Genomic DNA, 17,744 nt, shown 5'->3' on the forward strand with positions numbered 1-17,744 from the left:
GTGACTGCAGTTCGAGACTGCGTTTCAACATTTGTAAGTGTGACACCACTGGATAGCCTTGTTTGTGTCAACAAAAAACACTGTATATTTTGTTATACTTTTCTTTTGACGGGGCCTTTTTTGTAGCGACAAACCCAGGTATTTTAAGCCAAAACATGATCTTGTCCTTAAGCAAACCACGTTTTTTTTGCCTAAACCTAACCAGACTGTTAAACATAGTGTTGTTGCAACATACAATTTAAAACTGAAACCAAAGAAAAAAAAGTTGTAACGTTAAGAAATGGCAAGTTTCAGCATATGTGTTTTGTGCTGAAAAGTACATTGCCAAAATGTTTTCTGGCAATTGGTTGAAATAGCTTATCCCAATAGGACAGAAGAGTTTTTTCTTCTTGCTCTTATATTCAGCCACAGAACATTTTGGGGAGGCTCTAAGTATTCTTTCCAAATTGACAAGTTCACTTTTACAAATGAAAAGTTGAATTCATAAAACATGTATGTAATGTAAACAGTGTAAAAATGTCTCTATATTACAAGTCTATTGGAGACCACTGATTGATTATCATTATATTATTGAAAAATATAATACAATAAAATGCCTTCATCTAAAAACAAGCAGACACAATATTGACTCAACATATACAGAAATCTTGTCAGCCCTATTAATAGTTAATTTATAATAATTTTATCCCATAAAAATGCTTCTTGGTTCGTTAAGAAGCTGTAAGAGTTTAAAAAAACAACAACATTTGAAATCACCATCCAAATAACATTTATCGATGAACTACACAGTATTTATTAACCATTTACAAAGTATTATAAACAGCAGTTGCAACTTTACAGTAAACAATTGCTTAATAAATAGTTTATAACACATGCCATTGTCTGTTAATAGTGAACTAACTGTTAAAGTTTGACTAACTATAAGTTTATCATTTGTTAATGGTGGTTAATATACAGTGTTACCAAATTATTTTTACACCTCACTCACAGACACGGAGAAAGACTACTGCTGTATAATAACAACATGTCATGAATAGCATTGACTGCTACCACACAAGGCCCTTTAAAGATCTGATATTAGTACCGAACACACAACATATTGCTTTCTAACCCTCGACAGACTTTTCGACAGACTATAAGAACAGCACTGTGATCCCTTTGGCCAAGAACCAGTCAGCGCCTAATTTAAAGCCTCATCCAGCACATATACGCACAACAAGGTAACACATCTCCATATTTGGCCGCAAATTAAGATTCTTTCTAACACGGGCCAAAAACCATTCAAACAGACTGATAGTACAGCCATCTCTGTCTCTGTAGCTCTTTGGTCTCAGCCTTATTGTTACAGCAGCCAGCAGCTTCAGTGAAGATACAATCCACACTAACTGAGTGTGCATCAGTGAGTGAAGCCAGCAGTGTTGCTTTGGGGTGAAACAAATGTTCGCTGCCTCTTTATTCCAGCTCTGTTTTGTCTCCAAAGTAATTAGAGTGCAACACAAATGATGAGAGATTTTAAAGATGGCTGCTTTGTCCTCAAATCAAGCAGATTTCGGGCTGCGAGTCTTTCATAGTTTTTTTCACTTTTGAAAATCCCATCAACTCTTAATACAGGAGATTCATCAGGCTTATGTTTTCAGCTCTTAATGTTTTTTATTTTTATCATTCTATTGCGTTGTTTTGCCAATACTCCTCTGTATTGCTGTTATTCGATGAAAGTTAAAATGTCAGTCGGTAAGTTTTCTGCTACTATTTGCCATTACTGAGTGTTGTGTTTGTGTCTTACAGCCATATATATATTACAGTGTCAATTGATTACAGCTGAAAGAGCAAATGAAGAAGCCACGCTCGTCTTGAAATGTAATACTGTGTATATTGAAAAGCTGTAGGTGGCTCTACCAAGTCTGGAGCGGTGATAAATCCTGCGCCGGCGCCATTGACAAATGTTGCTGTGCGCCTATAAAATAATCCAAATTTGATTATATCGCTGACTGTGAGTAATAAGACTTATAGGTTGCAGTTTTGCAGTAATCAGTAATACAGCTCAAGTATTAGGAGAAGTTTTGTTCCCAGAAGAAGAGCAGACAGCATGATGTTATTTACGACAGTCTGCCGAGCTACATGTTTTAAATAACCGGACAACTGAATGACTCTAATACAGGAATAGAAGGCACACTGTTATCTCGAGTTATGTTGAAGGATGGGGGCTCGTGCACCTCCGCTATTATGCCCGGGCTCCGTGTCATCAATCCTGCCTATAGCACTAAATCCTGGCCAAGATCTATGAACCCCTATTGGTATTGGATTTCAGGACAGCTATGAAACCCTCAGTCAAAGCTTTAAAACATCATCTTTGTCTTAATCCACTGATCGATAGGTCTGACAGGTTGAAATAACACAATAAAGTAGATTTAGTGTGTGTGGGGACATTTCATACTTCAGATTAAAGGCTGGCGCATCGTGCTTTGAAAGAAGAGCCAACACACTGTCTGTGCTGTCGAGAGCATCCTGAGTGAGCCCCGTTCAGACAGACACCCTTTGAAAAATAAGATATAGGATGTTCTTTAACAAAATCATCAATGAAATAGTGAGTTTAGTCTACAATAATTGATAATTAAAATACCTCTACTACCTCTTTATTAATATGCTGCATATGAAGCTATAAATTCCAACTTTATATCTTGAAACAATTGTTGGTCTGACCAAGCAAATATGTGACACGGCAGAGATGGGGATAATGGGATCCCAGACAACCTAATTTTTCCAGGAACATTTCCCCATTTGTCCTGAGCAGTTCATTGTAATTATATTTACAGCAAAGGTGTTCCATCATGTCAGGCTACATAGTGCATTTACATTACAAATGTGTTTCGGAGGGTCATTATCAAAGAGACGGCACCAAAGATTTCTGTCATATGATTTGTAATTGCATACTTAACTTGATTAATGGCAGCGCATTTTCATTCACTGCAGGATTTATGTGGGGGATATTTGTGAAGCAAGCTGTCAATTTGAAATAGGTGGTGTGATGATGTTAAAGGGTGCTTCTTTCATGTGGAAGGTTGGGGTAAGAGGATATGTTTCACCTTAAGGTCGCACCAGAGTGGCACTCAAGTTGATCACAGAGAAAATTGGTCCGATCAAACGGGCTCACCTGGAGGGATATTCACAGACGACGCTTGGAAATGTTCCATTTAGGCGCAGTCACATCCCCGGAAAAGGCCAGTTTGGTAAACGCACATGATCATTGTTAAAGATGACGATGGTTTGTCTCCTTTCCTTTCTCATGTAGATGAAATCAGGTTGGTGCTTTGAGAGTCAGTCTTACGTGATCCACCATGTTAAATCAGCCTCAGACCAGCAAGAGCAAACATGTTAGAAAATATTCCAGCGTGAAGAAATGAGAGAGAGAAAAAGCTTCATCTGTCTTTTTTTGTGAATGAACTTTAATTCAGTTGTCTTAGATAATTACAGCCGAATATATTGATCCCTCGGTGTGCAGCTAATGCTCCTAACCTTAGCAATACTCTGTACTCTGATTGCAGCTAACCTAGCAGCTACAGGTAAGCGCAAACGAGAGAAGACTAACACATTAGGGACATTTATCAAGTCTGGATTTATCGTAAGGAAGAGTGACATTGTTAAATCGGCAGTGTGCGTCATCTGCCCTGCGGTGCTGTCAAATGTACACTAATCAAAGCTCAGATAAATGTTGCTTCCACATGTATGTGAAAAATGAAAACATGATTCTCATGGGTTCAGTTTAATATACATCGTAATTTTATAAAATAGTGGGGCCCTGCTCAGTTAAAACTTATAATAAATACATTTATGGGGGAAATCCAGGCAGAGAAACAGTGAATGTAAAGATGTTTTTATTTTTGCAAAAAAATAAAGCAAGTACCTTTTAAGAACTCACTTATTTTAAAAACCATCTTTGTTCACAAAGGGGTGCACACTATTGTACAACATTAAAAATAATCTAAAGACCTACTGTGTAGATATTCAGAAAACATGTGCACCTTCATACACACAGGGTCTTGAGTGATCCTGTAACGGTTGAGTTAAGCATGTACAAAGAATCCATAGTCGTCAGGCACATCTAAAGATTATTTAAAGTGATAGTTTGGGTCTTTTGATGTGAGGTGTGTGAGATACTTTTACATTTTTGGCGCTGATGGTCATCTACTGCAGTTAATACACTGACCAGGGGTAAGTGCCTCATATCAAAAGACCTGAACTATCACTTTAAGGCAGGTGCTGGACCAGTGGAAATTGAAAATAATAATAAAAAAATCAACACCCTCTTGTTCCAATATATTAGTCTCATGGATTAATGCTAAGTCTGAAGAAGAGCATTATCTTGAAATGTCACTTGTGGTTGTGATAATTAATTGCAATTGAGGCAGCTACAGTTGTTCACGTTTTTTTCATCCAACCAAAAGGAAATAAATGCTGCAATAAGCCTACACTTCATCTGCCTTTCACATTCAATGTCACCATTAAAGCCCAGCCATTACATAGAAAATAAAAACATCACAGACTTATAGTCGCAGTATTATTTGTTACAGTCATAAGCATTATAACAATGTTACATTCTGTAGTGTGCTAGATTATCTAATTTCTTGGTGGTGTTTGATTTTTTCAATAAACTAGCTGACATATGTTGGTGTAAATATGTTGGAAAATATATTATGTGTTCAAAAAGCATCATCGTCATCATCTTGGAGGCTGGAGTAACCCTTCCATGCCATTACCAGACACCTATCTTACTGCAAAAGTTCACTTATTATGTATGATAATGTAAAATGCAGCATTCCCGTTCAATATTTGATACTGTACACGGCCCCTTACAAATAAATAACAAGGGTTACATGATGCAGCTTTACATCTACTCCTACATTATTATTTAACCTCTTGAGCAGCAGCACTACAGGAAAGTCAAAGGGCCTAATCTCACATTCTGTCTTCATCCGAAAACAATCCCACAAACAACATTCTTGAGTGTCAGACGAACCTCTCCTGAGTGACAGAAAGCCAAAGAGATTATCTGAGGAGCTGGTCTCCTGCTATTAGCAACAAGCTGTCTGTCAGCGAGCTCCTCTTGATCAATTCAACATATACATTCCTGGCGTCGCCACGTTGACATGTAATCTCACACAGATGTAAGTGCCGCTCAAAAGAAGACAGATAGAGACCGGAACCCAAGATGTTTTTTTTTTCTCATATAAATCACACTGCATGACAAGCTGCCACCGCTGATAAAGGCCCATTTAAATGTATAGAGGGGAGTCACGTTAAAAATTTGTCGCCGGGAGGTTAGGGGAAGTTACTCTATCAGGAGGGTTCCCTCGGGGAGAGTAAGAAGCCGAACCACTGAGCGCTCACCCCATGAAGCCTATTGTTAGTCTAATGAACAGACAGGATTTGATTAAAACATTTCAAACATCATTTGGCCCGTGATGCGGCGCCGAGAGGCTCCCCCACCGAGCACACTTAACACCCTGATGATCTGAGGCGGGAGGCCTCTTACTCCCGCTCAAAGGTGAGCCCACAAATCACTGTAATGCATTCAGCGGGGGTCTCTCTCTGTTTCCCGCTCCCCTTCTCTTGGCCGCTCGCAACGCTCGTCGTTAAAAATTCATTAGACGCTGTTTGTATTGCCTCCTCAAGGATGTCACCCTTGACGGCCGACTGTGTAGGAAAAGGCAGCTTCCGCGGGCCGGAGGGGATTGATGGAGCTCCTGGTGTGTGCCGAGGTACTCTCCGTGGCTTTGATGTATGCATCAGATCACAGACATGCTCGGAGTTTGAATGAGACACAGAAGTGGCTTAGTGCCTGTCCACAGACTGTGACCCTGGTGAGTTTAAACTGCTGCTACTGTAGAGCTCTCACACCTAAAGTGCACTCGTAGACTGTTTGAATAGCCATATTTTTTTTTAACACTTACTTGGTACTGTTGAAGCATTATGTGTTGGATTGTTAATATGTGAAGATGACACACAGAGACAAAGGTTAATGTGGAGTATGTGCAGTGAGAGGGAAAAAAAAGAGCAAAAAAGTAACGGAGATGATTAAAGAGCTTTTCTGGAGGCCTTCACTTGCCTCTTACCAGCCCGTCCTTGTATAAGTTGACCTATTTTGACCAATATTTTTTACATTCCTTGTTCGGTTGTAGTAACGTTTATCGCAGCAAAGGAGGAACTCAGGGCGAAGGAGTATAAAAGCAACAAAGTCCATGAAGTGAGGTGGTCAATGTTAATGTCTTAACATTTAATTTCCTATAACTTCTTCAAAATAAAAGCCCCACAATATTAGTCATTTACAAGCTTTGAATGTGAAGCAGCATGACAGGAAATGTTAAGTTTTCACCAGCAGTCACTAAACATGACTCCCGAAACAGCTTAAAGACAATAAAACGGTAAAACACAGCAGATGTTTGAAAGTACAAACAGGACGAGATAAGCTAAAGAGATTCAGTTAGAAGCTACAGAGGTACTGAAAGCGGAACACACTGACTTTTAGAAACATGTTTCTCTCAGGTTTCCTGCTGAGACATGAGTTGAGTATGGTTTTGCAACACACTTGTTTGAGGGAGAGACGGCTGCTTGTTACGGGATTTAATACTATACTCAATTAATAATTTAATGTCGACAGGGTCACCATAAAGTCAGCTTCCGAGGCTTTTTATTTTTAATGGCATGATCTTCCTCAGCCGATGGAGTTGCCCAGTTTTCATGGAAATGTCTGTATTTTCTGACCACGTTTAATCACCTTTCATCCATGCTGGCCTACAAGTGGAGGCTGATTAGAAACTCATACTGAATGCCCCAGAACAGCTACAGTACAGACCTGACCTGAGATCAGTTTTGTCAACAGCTATCTGAAAGGTCAAGGATGAACTTTCCCTTCCAACATTGCAATGATTTACAACCAAAATAAATTAATTGCTGTAGATTTCAACGTTGCCCTTCCACACATCGATGTGAACGATATACTGCACAGTGTTCTTCAGTAAGTACAAGCTGCTCATACACACAAACATTTTGTTCAACCTGTGGAAGACGCACGGGTTCAAACTGACATTTGGACATTAAAAGTTGTTCCACCTGAACTGTAGGTTGTGTTATCCATCAGCGACTGCTAAGAGGCTCTTCGCAGTCGTGCTGTCATGTTAGCAGAGCAGAAATTTATTTTTGGTCCCTCACGATCCAGCCTCTGAACCGTACTCAATCAATTGGATGAATACCAGCCTCCCACGTTGGTGATTTTGGCGAACGCCGTATATCATCTGTGTTGGTCCAAAGAAAATGCAGTGATGACTGTGAAAATCTTAAGTGATGGATGCTGAGGTGAATATTAATGTGCGTGATAATGGGAAACACTTAGCTGAAATTGAAGTATAATTTAAATGTACGGTATTTTTTTTATTTTTTTGAGTAGCTGAATCCACTTGCTTTTCACTTTCCCTCCCTCTCCTACCTTCTTTCTTTTAAAGCTATCCCCCCAGCAGATAATTTATTCAAGGCTCAGCATTTAGCAGGCCTAATCCTCTCTGCTGATGCTTTTAGGTGCACATTCTGTACAGTAATTGTATAAAAGAGTAAAAGTGGGGTTTCAGGCACTCTGATAATCACCCACTCTTTGCCAAGAGCACACCAAAGATAGTGTGGAAAATGGAGGGGGAGAAAAAAAAAACAAAAAAAACTGAGAGAAGCCAAAAAAACCTTGACACAGGAGAATCAGCTGTCTACTGGACCGGTGAGCCGGGTCAGGCTGATAGGAGCCTGGCCAGCACGGTCGGTGCACTCAGGCTCAGTCCTGTCCTGCAGCTCCGGTGCAGGTCCCCGGCCATAATGGAATCTGACAGGATGTAAATGAGTTTTTAAAAGAGCTGGTGAAAGCTGGTCATTTTTCTCATTTAGTGGTCCAGTGTGTTGGCCTGGTCCCCAGCTGTCACCCTGCATCCCTGCCTTTCTGGGGATACGGAGGGGCACTCAGCGTACAGTAGCAAACCTTGATTACTAAAGCCATATAGGGTTGAAGATGCATGGCGCATTCTTTATGTCTTTTTCTTCAGTCCGTCACTTTCCTTTTTTTTCCCATTTTCCTCTGTATTCAGTAGAACATAGCACAGAACAGTGTTTTCCAGCCCTTTTTTGTGTTTTGAAGGCCGGGCTACTTATGAACTCAAGTAGGCTACTCTTTCGACACCACTATAGGGTTAATTTCTGAGGATGTGCAAAACTGGCACTCCAAACAGACACAGGATATGCGAGCCAGCCTTCATGCTTACCTGAACAGGTTTTTAAAAGCAAGTTTAGTGGCGCCCTACAAAGAAAAGAGAGAAAAACACATTGAGCACATTTGAATAAAGGAGTAATAGCTGATGGCTTGAAGGCTGTACGAGTACTAGCTGCTTTTAATTACAACCCAATCAGCAGAATAAATGTTGGCGAAGTACATCTCTGCAAAACCACAGATAAGTTTCAACGTTACATTTCTTTAAGTTGCAGCTTTTCAATTGTGTTCTCGTCATTATGCTGTGCCTATGCTGTGGTTAGGTTTAGGCACAGAAACCACTTGGTTAGGGTTTGCAAAACATCATGCTTTGTATCCAAGGTCTTGTTGAAAACACCTGGCTTTGTCTTCACAAACGCTGCTGCAAATGTTGACTTCCCATCAAACATATCCAGGCACATAAACACGCCTGGAAATCATCCCAAGGTGTCCTTAAAAATATCCAGTGGTTCACACCGCAGTGTTAACAGAGACAGGTGATAGCCAGCTTCATGATACCAGTTATCCAGGATCACCAAAGTTAGTTTTATTGAAGCAAGTAACCCAAAGCGAGAACGAGAGACATCAGGGCATAAGATAGCCATATGGAGGTTGGCTGCAAGCCAGGTTCTTCAAACTCTTTTCTCACCCTCGACAAACTCTGAAATAATAAACCTCAATACAACACACGGCATGCTGCCAACATTATTGTTATGCGGGTGTTGTTTGAGGAATACAATGTCTTGGCGCTTACCTCAAACCCGCATCTTATCAGCCCTGTTTCTGTCTGCCTCTCCTTTGCATCCGTTGTCTCTTTTTACAGGATGGTGCGCGCGCACACACACACACACACACACACACAGAGTGCAGAGTATCATCTTCTGTTGTGGTACGCCACGACACTAAGTACAATAACGGCCTTCTCCATCTCACAGAGTGTAATTAAACACAGAAAAATATGAGCTTGAACTTGTATGGATGGGCTGTAGTTTTTAGGGGGTTGGGGCCCAGTTTTCCTCCTTTCCTTTTATGTGCATTTGGGCGTACATCTCTAAGACCCTATTGGCAATAACGCGCCTAAGTGTTAACATATAACTGATTAGGTTGCCAACATGTACTTCTATTTAGAGAGGTTTATGTGGGCATTTTTGTAATGAAATTTCTATTTTGAGTTGAAAAATGCAGAAAACCCCCCTCAGGTGCAGAGAGTACTGTACCCCTGGTTGGGAATGACTGGCACAGAGGATTTTCTTGTGCGGCTTTAAAGATTTGTTCCTGTCCTGTTTAGTGGAAAATAAACATGAGCTCTTAAGGTGATTATAGGAGTCCTCATTATAATGAAGGTTTATATTTGCAAATAACCTCAATGTAACACGCTATTAGGATTATGTTTATGCCATTAATTGTGTAACAATAAAACTATCAAAAGCAAATACAGAACTCCTGCATCGTCTTAACAGTTATACATGGTGCAGTCACCTCACCCAGATGCTCTCAGGGCTGCTCAGCAGTACCAGTGCAGCATTAATGAGCAGCGATAATGACTAAAGGCAGTTAGTTAGAGTTAAATGGAGCTTGAACACCCAGCTGACAATGAACCATCCACCACAGAGAGGTTGATCAGGGGGAGTAAAGGCAGAGCTCAGGCTCGGAGCTCAACCTGAGACTTCACGTGTCAAACTCAGCACAGCAGCACGGCGCTCAATGGAGCAAAAGGCGACGACAGCACCACTGCTACACTAATTACGGTTCTGACGCCAAGTGATTCTGGCTTGGTCTTTAAATGTTCCTGTTAGTAAACCACCTCATTACAGAATATTAATTTCATGTTTGATAAAAGGTGTTCAGATGAGTCTGATAATGGCCAGCTTTTGTAGCATATGCAGTGTTCTTGCTGTAGATCTGATGACAAACAAGGACCTTATATTATAAGGGTTTATCTGACTAAGTGCTAAGTATTTACTATGTATTTGTACGACACTGTTACTGTCAGGTTATTAACAATTTGTATATGGTAGGTTTCATTTTATCTTTATTAATTACCTGTCAACCAATAAAACAGAATTTCGCCTCAGTATCTTAAAACTATCACTTCACAGAAAGAGTCGGTTACTCTTCATGTTACAGGTCCAGAACTGTCATGGTAAGTAGGTGCTACTGAGCTACATATTTGAAATTTCTTTCAAATTACAACCAAGCTACCACAATTTACTGGCCTGCAGAAGTTGGGCCCAAACTACAACAACTTACTCAAATGTAATGGCCTGCTGAGGGGAAGTTAGCGGGAAACTAAATTGAAATGAGAATGGCACGATCAGCAGAAGATAAGCAGAAAGGTTTCCTGGAAATGTATTAAACACATTTATTAACCGCTTATTGGAAAATAGCAGAATATTATTGCTTAATCACGGTGTGGTAATTTTCAATCAATTCTGAGGTGAATATTGTGTTAATTGGGGGGTAATTTAAAAGGAATTGCTTGGTAATTACCGCCTACTTAACATAAAATTTAGGGACCTGTAATTAAAGTATAACCAAACAACCTCGTTATTTCAGGGGCCGGGAATTGTGAGTGTAAACAGGTGCACATAAAAACAGCATGCTCATGGAAAAATCATATATTGTATAAACAAAAAAATTGTTGTTTGTGTACAACATAACAGTATTATGACGTTTTTATTTACGCTTTTTATTACAAAATACGAGGAGCAGATCTTGATACCCTATAATAACGTTATACAAGATTTCAGGGGCCAATCAAATAATGCTGCCACCACAGAATCATGGCATAAACACACACTCTAATAAATATAAATAAAGATGTCGTAATATGGTGAGAGTTACACACAAATGGATCGATACGCGTAATGGTAGCATTTCCCTACAAGGTAGCATTAATCAATAGAACAGGGACGACCATAACAATCTGTGAACATAGACAACATGATATAACCTTTTAAGCTGGTATATGGGGAAGTTATTAGCCCGCAGATAGCACTGATTTGGAATCGTGTTCTGGCCACCTGATGGATCTAATGTCAAAAAACACTCTCTTTTAAAATCTGTTTTGTTCGACACAAAGTCCTCAGGAAAATATCTGGTTATACTTAATATTCCACTATGCTCACCAGCTAGCCAGTGAGCATTCTCTGTAGGGGTGGACAATAATTATTAAAAAAAAGAAAAAAAGTATAAGTACTGTATAATTGGATAAGTGGACAAAATTGGTTTCGATCTGATACCAAGTAATTCAAGACCAATACGACCGATACCGATACAAATACTTTTTATTATGAAAACACAGGGCAGTTTTTAAAGGTAAATAACAAAAACGTTTATTTTATTCATGTAAAGTGAAAGTGCATACATACAGAAAAGGTTATTACATATAATAATAACTATTACAATATAAATGTATATCTAAAAAGGCCTATATATTAGCTATTTTCATATTTTTTTCAGTTTCACTAAATTAATTCATTTAGAAGTTCCAATGGGCTCAATATATTATTTGGATGCCTGAAGATAGTATGCTGTATTTAATCAGTTTGACTAAAACATTTATTTTACTGTACATACCTGGATATTCCTTGTCTCAGTGTCAGGGGTCTGGGTGCTGATGAGTCATCCCCCCCTCTCCTCTTCCTCTTCCTCCTCCTTTCTTCTCTGCTGCAGCTCCGTGTTCTCTTTCACATGTTTTTTTAACTTAAATAAGTATGTGGTGTTGCCACAATAGTGAACAGCTTTCCTACACGGAGGAACTTCTTTAGACAGCTCTACTTCTTGATGAAGTATAAACAAATAAGCACAACGTAGAAAACTGATCCCTTGAATCGATCTACAAAAGGAGTATGTAGTATTGGTAGTATGAATATTTTTGGATCAATCCGCCCACTCCTAATTCTCTGTGCTGGACAGGTAGCGTAAAGTGGATTTTATCAGAGCTGTGGCTGGACACAACACTGTTGAGAGCGATGAGAGTGAACCACAACAGTAGAGTTACTAAAAAAAAAAAAACAAAGCCTGAAAGAGGCTAAAACGCTCCATAAAGACAAGGAGAGCTGCAGAGTTGGGTGATGATCTGTGGTATTGTAACCACCAGCAACCCCTTTCACATTGCGCAGTTATTTGGTTCATTGTTACTAAAAAAGAATAGATAATCGCAGCTTTAAAGTGACAATGTAACTGTTGAATTCAAGCAGAACCTGGATAAAAACAAATGAAAACACCCCAGGTGAAACCTCCATTAGCTGCCATTAATGGCAAAGAGATGATGGATCAACCCTGTCTTAAAACCACATGACTCTGGTTTAGTCATTTGTTCTTATGTAGCCGGCGTGTCACCCACTGAGGTAATGTTTTGTCTCTCGTTGCCCTAACCTTGACAGATTATTGGCCGCGCTGAGAAAACCAGGACCGTTTTATAGGCTGAAAATATTGGCAGGGGAAGGCATCCTTGTGAGGTAAGCAGCTGTGCTGGCCATATTGTGTATCGATCCACCGTGTGCTGTGATGGCTGCACTTAATTAGATTTATATTGTAAACAAAGACTCACAGTATGAAATTTGAATTAGCAGGTAAATGTTATCCATCAAAGCAAATAATAATATTTTGTGCGGCGTGATGCAGTATTGGTATTTCGGAGATTTATCCAGGCTGTGAGCGGAGGGAGAATCTGTTACCCTCAGGGTTTACTGCAGGCTGTGGAGCTGCATGCAGCCTGCGTTGCTCTTTCAATCGTCTCTGCAGGCGCCGCTCAGTGACAGACACATCCACCAGAAACATACAGGGACGCAAACACACAGGCGTGCTCCTAGAAAAGAGGAATAAACAGATACATGAGGCTTTGAAGATAAAAAAAAGGAGGAAGAAACCCACCTAAGGCACCAATCTACTCACTCCACGATAGTCGGCCCAATCCGGCTCCACGATTGTGTCGTCATCCTCTGCAGGGCTGCTTTTTGACTGCACCTGCTTATAGTCATGGCTCAAGGAAAAACCCCACATTGTCCTGTCCTAATCATATTAAAACGTGTCGAGCCATGACTCTGAACGCTGTCAGAAAAAAAAAAAACCCTCAAGGATATGGAGCAGATTATTGGAATTCAATCTGATGTAATTAAACACGCCCAGCCCTCATTTCTTTTCCGTCTCCAGACATTCCTCTGTACACACAGTCATAGGGATGATCCAGCCAGATCTCTGTGTTAGCTCTCTCTAGCGTAATGGTTCAAAGTGGGATTTAGTGAGGGAGGCTGGGGTTAAGACCTTTGCTTCGCTGTGTTTATATTGGAATCAAAAGTCTGTTTCCTGCATTGAGTCAGAGGGGATTCGGATGGATTTCTGCTTCTTGTTTGAGGAGGTTCATAAATATTCCCATTGGTGTTATACAAGAAATACTTGTAGCAAATACTTACATGTACCTGCCTATAGTGCCTATAGTCCTTTTCTTCCAAGCGTGCAGTGTGTACTTACTTCTGAAAACCCACTGATGTGTATATGTTGCAGAGGCTTGCTTGTCAGAGTTTGTGATGTCTGGCAGGTCAGAGAGAGGGAACAGGCAACTTCAAGGGAGGCTGACAGCAGGAAGTTTTCGACACTGTGCGTCTGCGTCGCCCATTGAACTCAGAAGTGATGAAGGATGTGCTGTGCGATAACTGTTAACCCTGTTCTGAGCCTCACTGTTTTCACTCTGAGAGGACTCTGAATGATCCGTCACGTCGGGTTTTGAGGAAGGAAAAGGACAAACGACCTGCATGACAAGTAGCCATTATTAGAATAAATTGTCACCCTTTAAATATACATTTAAATCAATGAATTATTTAAACACGATTTAATGTTTCAAAATTAAAAGTCCATCTAGAGTACTTTAGGTTTCAAATAGCATTAAGAGAAGGTGGACGACATTCAGCTGAACAGGAGGAAAGAAACACATTTATCAATTTCTTTCCGACTAAATTACGTATTATGTTATAACAGTTTAACTCAACATCTTTTGTCTTTTTATGGAAAGTCATATTTTCCTATTGACGATATTTCCACAGTTTAAAAGGGAACTGGCCTAATAAAAAATCTAAATTCTTGGAAAACGACTTGCCCAAAATGATGATAGAGTATATCTCTGCAACTTCAGGGTCCATAAGAACAATCTTGGTACCAAAGTAAAGGTAGCACTTGTGAGATTTCAGCAGGAGTGTAAGCATCAGTATAGACCTCAATGGGTCACAGTGAAAGTGAGTGAAAAGTGAAAATCCCCTTGTAATTATGCAGTTGCAGCCCAAAACCTCTAGAAAACCACAGCACAACATGTGCACAACATTCACCTCTGTGAGAATTGATGCTAATAAAGTGTAGCAGAGCAAAGTTAGAGAGAACCCGACCTGATTGGCTTCCAAACTAGTAGCGATGTCACAAAATCCTGCCTGTACGTGCACATTTTAAACTCAGATTTGGCAGTTAAATGTACCATATGTCATTCTGCACAGTTAACTTATAAGCAATGCATATTTTTGCGTGGTGGGGAGCTTTAACTTTCACCAGTACTGCAGTACATTATTGCAGTGTGCAACTTTCCCTGTTTCTGCTGAGCTGCTGTTCACCTGTGTGATTAATTGCATCCACCAGTTTGGGAGAAGCCATGCATGATTAGACTCTTTAGATTAGATTATTATAATCTGTCATGCTGTCCAGTGGAAACTATGTATCTTATATTATATGGGAGTATCTCAAAAATGCATCAGGGCCGTTCTTCTCAGCTCACATTTCAGAGTTTCACAGTACAACAGTATTACAGGTTCACTTACCTAATTAATTAGGAATTAAAGCAACAAAATATAACGTTCTTGAAGAAAAGCATCGATTGTTGAGTTCTATCTACTGATGCCTGAGGGTCCAGTTAAACCCAGTTAAGTTTATAATCTTTTATAAAAGGAAAAAAAAAAAAAAAAATTCCACCCTGCAGGTTTTTTCATGTGTTTTTACAGATTATAAAAAAAAATTAAGGAATTTAGAAAGGTTATTATTTTTAAGGAGAGAAAATAATTTCACTCAGACTGTATCCTCGGAAAAAGAATTTCCTCGTTTGCCCTTCAGGGCTTCCGTACTCAATCCCAGGTGATTAAATACATGAGGTGACACTTTGCAACCCAATCACCAGAATGAATGTAGCAACTATACATTTTTTCAGGTTCAATTTTCAGTTTTATGCGGTGACAACTGTGTGCTTATGGTCTGGTTAGGTTTAGGCGTGAAAACACTTGATTAGGGTGAGGAACTGATCATGATTTGTCTTAAAATACCTGCTTTGGACGCCACAGTCACAGCTGGAAATTGGCCAGAGGTCTCCTTAAAAGTCACTCAGTATTTGACGATTGGGGTTTTGACTCAACAATCAACTATCTTTCCCCGGACAGTCACATTATATTGTTTAAGCTGTCTTATAGTATCTGCATAGTATCTGAAAAATGTAGCTGCATCACAAGAAGTGGATTTAAAAATGAAATATAAGTTAAATAAAATACATTTAAATTGTCTCACGTTGCAGCTGAATTGTCCGCTCGCTTGTCATAATGAGCTACGATCCACTATGGAGCATATACTATAGTCGTACAGTCATTATTATTGCAAGTGTCATCCACCGAAGTCAACTCAATAGCCCTTGAAAACTGTATTGGAAAACCTCATGACAGCATTCATCATTGTACAAAACAGTTGTGTGGAATGTATAATTGCGTGCTTATATGGATTAATGCCTTCAGCTGACATTCTCTCTCTCATACGATCTGTTATTGTGTGGCGCTCCTCTCAGCCTCTGTCAGTCATGATAGGAGCTCCTTTCATGGTTTAATCACTTATTAACTGTTGCAGCTCTGGTTTGTCTTTATAACATACATTTCTCACCGATACTTCCGACGTCACAAAGCATGTTAAAAGAGTCTTTCTTTGGATTGCAGCGCTTTATATACTGTTTTATTTTCATTGTGCTGGATGAGAAACCACTGCTGATGCAGACCAATAGAGCGCTTTGAGTCCTTTTGTAGCACTGGACTATACAACAAACTGGCCTTGACTTGCCTTGAATAATGTATTGACCCTTTGTGCAGAAATTTGCTCACATACTTTTTAAGTATTCATATATTATATAAATTGTAGTTAATGCGCATGTTTACTGCTTCTGTCCAAGCAAAATTTACTCACACTAACACTTCACTGTAATCACTTGCAGGGCCGGATTAAAGGTAAAGACTATAGTAGGCAGACATAGTTTTCAGGACCCCTATGTGCACATTTTTGATATGTGGTAAACAAATATGACTGAAATGCCACGATTACTATTATGCTCATTAATTTGGGTTTATATTTAAGCTTATCTATTTAAGATTAATTAATTTCAGATTGGAGATTCTTTTAGATTTTAAAATGTATGTTAAGCCCATTTTAATGTAAGCAGTTGTCTGACTCCCCTAGTGGCAACGAGGCCGTAAGCATGTGCCAACAACCCCCATACCTAGATCCTGCGCAGGTCATTGGGGATGGCACAGCATCTGCTCAAAGACCGTGTCCAGATTGAAGTGAATGGGAAATACCCATGTGTATTCTTGTGTTTGAACACAACACACCAATGTTTTGTAGAATACCACAAAACAAGGATTGATTTCCTCCCCAAAAAACAGATGAGCAAGTCCAAGGATTTTTATAGAGGATATTGTTTGTGCATGCGTTCTTATGTAATGAGTTTTTATTGAGATTTTAGGTTTTTAATGCAGCAATTTTTTTTTCCAGTGGGAGACAGTAAAGTCACCTTAACCGGAAAGATCTCATTTGTTCTCGGTGTGTTTATATATTACCGTCAGTTAAGTTTTTATTGCATCTATTCATCTTGTAGTTTGTTTCATGTAAAATGTTACAGCAGGTTAAAAGGTTTTCACATTGCTCTTGTTCATATGAGGACGCAGGGCTCCAGGGTGCGACTATTTTGGTCGCACACGCACCCAAAAATCTGACTAAACATTTTCACTGGTCGCACCGGTGCCCCTGTTATTCAGCAGGTCAGAAAAAAAGAATTGCCTGCAACAACATTTTTAACAGTTGCCAAGAACAAATGTATTCCTCTTCGAGGTGCACCAGTGCAGCCAGTGTAAAACGTTAGTCTGGAGCCCTGAGAAGTGTATTATATTTCACTTTAAAGGTCCAGTGTGTAGGATTTTTGGGGAATGTATTAGCAGATTTGAAATATAGATCTACAGAGGGAGCGGGTCCACCATGTTGCACTGCCATGTTAATACAGCTGCCCAGAACGGACAAACCAAACAATGGCTGTATAGAAGTCCTTTAGCATTTATTTTTTTCTTTTTATTTTTTTACTTTTTCTTTTTCTTTTTAGCAACCAGTGGAGTTTGAGATGAGGGGTATTCAGTTGGTTGAAATCTGTCACCTACACACTGGACCTTTAATGGACACAACACAT

At 39.6% G+C, this 17,744-nt stretch overlaps 1 protein-coding gene across 1 annotated transcript in view; it reads left to right on the forward strand.

Annotated features, from left to right (window-relative positions):
• LOC311252866 (uncharacterized protein) overlaps positions 1–12,734 on the forward strand; it is a 146,231-nt gene extending 133,497 nt beyond the window's left edge. Inside the window, exon 3 of the transcript XR_014621588.1 lies at positions 12,667–12,734. The gene's annotated coding sequence lies outside the window, so the exon portion shown is untranslated. The remainder of the gene's footprint in view (positions 1–12,666) is intronic.
• The last annotated feature ends 5,010 nt before the right edge of the window (positions 12,735–17,744 follow it).

This window comes from Pagrus pagrus (assembly GCF_965226575.1).
Source record: "Pagrus pagrus genome assembly, chromosome: 23".
NCBI lineage: Eukaryota > Metazoa > Chordata > Actinopteri > Spariformes > Sparidae > Pagrus > Pagrus pagrus.